Source organism: Portunus trituberculatus, chromosome 40 (genome assembly GCF_017591435.1).
Source record: "Portunus trituberculatus isolate SZX2019 chromosome 40, ASM1759143v1, whole genome shotgun sequence".
Classification (NCBI taxonomy): domain Eukaryota; kingdom Metazoa; phylum Arthropoda; class Malacostraca; order Decapoda; family Portunidae; genus Portunus; species Portunus trituberculatus.
In genome coordinates this window covers 9575001-9580000 of record NC_059294.1, presented here as the reverse complement: position 1 = coordinate 9580000, position 5000 = coordinate 9575001, and positions in this window count along the sequence as shown.

Sequence of the window (5000 nt, the reverse complement as noted above, 5' to 3'; positions counted from 1 at the left end):
TTACAGCTATGACAGTTCCTTGTTCCTTACGTCACGACTCCTGACACACCTTGCATCACTCCACGCGCTTTCCTAGTAGTGATTCCTTCCTCATACGTATCGAACGCTGTGTCTTGACGTCGCTAAGTGATCTGCTATGATTTCGTTGACAGGTTAATGTGAACTCTACATTATTAAGGGAAGATTCAGTAGCGGTGGGAGAGCAAAGATTCTGGTTGATACTTGATGTTACACTGGTATTTTTAAAGGTTGTATATACTGCTCTAGGGACAGAATGATAGTTTTCTATATTATTAACAGGAAAAACACTCTTGAAAACCCAGCTAATCATCTCTGTGGCTTTGAAAATAGTTATGATGAGAGAGAGAGAGAGAGAGAGAGAGAGAGAGAGAGAGAGAGAGAATCAAGCCTTTCTGAGTACACGCCAAAGAAACAGGAATAGTGGTGGGCCGGGGTGCATGGGAGGGCGTTCCTTTCTTTTATGCGCGGCGGTCAGTTGAAAGGTCTCACCGTGGCACGAAGGGAGGTCACTGTCAGGGGGGCGGAATTCAGGCCAGGGAGCAGGTAGGTTAAGTGATGCGGCGGCTGTGTTATGCTACTCGTCCGTAATCCCCTGACCTGCCTGACTGTCTAACTGCCTGACTGCCGCCTCTCTCTCTCTCTCTCTCTCTCTCTCTCTCTCTCTCTCTCTCTCTCTCTCTCTCTCTCTCTCTCTCTCTCTCTCTCTCTCTCTCTCTCTCTCTCTATATATATATATATATATATATATATATATATATATATATATATATATATATCTGTCTGTCTGTCTCTGTCGCTCTGTTTCTGTCTCTCTCTCTCTCTCTCTCTCTCTCTCTCTCTCTCTCTCTCTCTCTCTCTCTCTCTCTCTCTCTCTCTCTCTCTCTCTCTCTCTCTCTCTCTCTCTGACTCTAACTGGCGCGTTCTGCCTCTCCCACGGAAGGAGAGGAAGGGAACGTGTGGGTAATAAATGGTCCGGTCTAGAGAGAGAGAGAGAGAGAGAGAGAGAGAGAGAGAGAGTGTGTGTGTGTGTGTTTGTGTGTTTGTGTTTCATCACCACCTCAAGCCCCATCACATTTGAGACTCATGGTTTTGACGTGGAGAGTTCATGTAGTCCGATTGCAGTGTCCTTTCACCCAGCGTACATCCTCTCTCTCTCTCTCTCTCTCTCTCTCTCTCTCTCTCTCTCTCTCTCTCTCTCTCTCATATATCCTCCTTCTTCTCTTTCTCCTCTTCATACTTCTTTCATCACTCTTTTTGTATCTTTCTTTCTCTTACCTCATTATTTCATCTCCCTTTCGCTTTCCTCTTCCACACACACACACACACACACACACACACACACACACACACACACACACACACACACACACACACACACACACACACACACACACACACACACACACACGTTTGCGCTTTGCTGTCTGTCTGTCTGTCCGTTTGTCTTTTTGTCTGTTTACCTGTTTGTCTGTCTCTCTTTCTGTCTTTCTGTCTGTTTGTCTGTCTGTCTGTCTGTCGTTTTGCCCACGTTGATCTAGTGATATGACGTGGCTAAGTGGAGAAGCAGGAGGAGGAGAAGCAGGAGGAGGAGGAGGAGGAGGAGGAGGAGGAGGAAAGGAGAAGGATGATGGTGAGAGAAGAGGAGCATTGATATATAAGGAGATGAGAGGAGGTGGAGGAGGAGTTGCTAGGAAAGGGAGAGAAGGAGATATGATAAGGAAGGAGGAGGAAGAGAAAGAGGAGGAGGAGGAGGAGGAGGAGGAGGAGGAGGAGAAGAAGGAGAGGAAAATATATATAAAAAAATCTCGAGTTAGGATTCTGGTTCTTGGAGGAAACTTGGAGACTAATGAGTAGGAGGAAGGAAGAGGAAGAGAAAATATTTATATAACTTTGGATTTTGAAATAATTTGTAGGTCATTCAAGTTATCCATATTATCTTTGTATATAAGCAATTTAAGCAGAAAACCTTTAAAATTTCCCTCGCCTCCGTGTTTCCTTATCCTTATTTTCCTCAGGTATTTCTCGCTCCTCTATTTTTTATTTTCTATTTTCTTTTATTCTTTTTATTCCCTCTCTCTCCTCCTTGCTTTCCTTCGTCACTTTTCCTTTATATCCCTCGTTTTTCCTTCCTCCTTCCCTTCTTTATCTTCCCTTTCTTTATTATTCCTCCCTTTCCTCTTTGCATTCCCTCGTCACTTTTCTTCTTCCTCCACCTTTTCTACATTCTTCAAAACATTACTCTCCTCCTCCTCCTCCTCCTCCTCCTCGTCCTCAAACATCTCCTAACCCCTTCCCTTTTCCTTCTCAAGTCCCCTCCCCATCATCACACTCCCTCCCTACCCTCCCCATCCTTTCCCTCCCTCCCTCTCTCCTTTCCTCCATTCCTCCTAAGTGGTTCCTACGTTTATTTGCACCCCTTGAAGCCTCTCGAGGGGAGGAGCCTAGGATTTGTTTGGCCAATGGAGAGAGAGAGAGAGAGAGAGAGAGAGAGAGAGAGAGAGAGAGAGAGAGAGAGAGAGAGAGAGAGAGAGAGAGAGAGAGAGAGAGAGATTAGTTTAGTTTGTTACCTAGTTATTTGATTTGAGAATATTTGGACTGTAAGCAAGAGAGAGAGAGAGAGAGAGAGAGAGAGAGAGAGAGAGAGAGAGAGAGAGAGAGAGAGAGAGAGAGAGAGAGAGAGAGAGAGAGAGATTAGTTTAGTTTGTTACCTAGTTATTTGATTTGAGAATGGATTAAGAGAGAGAGAGAGAGAGAGAGAGAGAGAGAGAGAGAGAGAGAGAGAGAGAGAGAGAGAGAGAGAGATTAGTTTAGTTTGTTACCTAGTTATTTGATTTGAGAATATTTGGACTGTAAGAGAGAGAGAGAGAGAGAGAGTTTAGTTTGTTACCTAGTTATTTGATTTGAGAATATTTGGACTGAGAGAGAGAGAGAGAGAGAGAGAGAGAGAGAGAGAGAGGGAGAACCGCAACAATAATGACTGATCTTACTCGGGGATTAACACTGAGGGCAAAAAAATGAGGGTATTATTGCATTAATTTCCCTGGTGGAGTGGCGAGCGTTACTGGCGAGCATTATACTTTCGCGTCCGCCTCTCACTCACGGGCGGCGAGACTGATGATTATGGAAGAGCGCACTTTTATGGCAGCCAATTATTTCCTTAACGTGCCTGACAGAAAAAATAGACAGGCTTATATTGGCTGGTCACATTATCCATTTTTATTTTGGGTTTTCATCTTTGTATGTCTTTGTGTGTTTTCTATATGTGTCTGTGTGTGTTTATGCTTCTGCTTCTTCTTCACTCACTTTCTTTCTGTCTCTATTTCTCTCTGTCTTTCTGTCTTTCTGTCTCTTTCTTTTTCTTGTCTCTTTTTCTCTTTTTCTCTCTCTCTCTCTCTCTCTCTCTCTCTCTCTCTCTCTCTCTCTCTCTCTCTCTCTCTCTCTCTCTCTCTCTCTCTCTCTCTCTCTCTCTCTCTCTCTCTCTCTCTCTCTCTATCGCTCTATCATATTTCGTTCCATTCTGAAATATACGAATGACCTTTTTGGACGACTTCTGGTGATACGGTGCAATAAATAGAGACGCAAAAAAAAAAAAAAAAAAAAAAAAAACAAGAGCGCGTTGCGGAGTGCTACAAATTAACGAAAGGAGTGAAGTGTTTAAAGTATGAATGAACTCTTTCACTCCCCCCTCCCGTCCCCACAAGCAAGCAACTCTGAGCTACATCTCTCTGGATTCCTTAATTTTTACACCGGTCTCTTGGAAAAAGTTTTATAGCTTGAAAAGCCTCCTCGAATTAACCTACTCTTCTTTTTTCTTTCTCGGCGTCCATGCAAACCAGTACCTAGTGTTGGGATTTAGCAAAGGGCAACCGGAATTATAAAGGAAGGAGGTAGCAATAAGGAAATAGAGGAGGCAGTGAATTTTTTAGGGAAATTATGAGTAAATTAATTGACTATGAATAAAGGTTGAGAGAGAGAGAGAGAGAGAGAGAGAGAGAGAGAGAGAGAGAGAGAGAGAGAGAGAGAGAGAGAGAGAGAGAGAGAGAGAGAGAGAGAGGAGTTCGTACACGTTAAGGAGCAGGAAGATGGAAGAGGAAGTGTAAGGAAGAATAGGGAAAAGGGAGAGTAGGGGGAGGAACAGGAAGTAGAGAAGAGGAATGCTGAGTGGTATGAGGAAGAGCAAGCTTGTAGTTTAGGTTAGGTAATCTGGATGTAGATAAGGAGGAGGAGGAGGAGGAGGAGGAGGAGGAGGAGGAGGAGGAGGAGGAGGAGGAGGAGGAGGAGGAGGAGGAGGAGGAGGAGGAGGAGGAGGAGGTTTTAGAGAACATTTAGAGAATAACACATGATAAAAAAAAGAAGGAGGAAAAGGAAAAGGGAAAAGGAGAATAAGGAATCAAAGAAAAAATAAAATCGAATACATCAATAAAATTCGAGAAAAGAAACGAAGATACGAAGAGAAAATAAGGATAACAATACGAAGAGAAGTGAGAGTGAGACGGGAGAGAATGTTGATAATGGGAAGAGGAAGAAAAAAGAAGAAGAAGAAGAAGAAGAATAGAATAAACAAGGAAATGCAAGAAGAATGTTGAGTGGCTCCTCTTCTTAATCTTCTTTATGAGCCCAACCAAAGAACAACATATTTATGGCCGAAGAAAATAAACCCTCGAAATAATTACCTCACTCACTTGTAACAGATCATCGCTAATGAGTCACAGGTAAAGCCGCGGACGGAGAAGGTCACACAATTTATTAACTTTGAATCACGAGATACTTTCATTCCTTTCCTTCCTCAGTGAGTTGCAGATAAAGGCGCAGATTTCATTAATTTTCATATCACGAGGTGTTTTGATAGTTTACAGGAGGTGTCTTGATTGTTTACTATTTATTTCCTTTGGTATACAGATAAAGCATTGCAGAGAGAAAAGATCATATATTTTTTTTTAAGATTGAATTATTAGTTACGCATATTTCATTAATTTTGT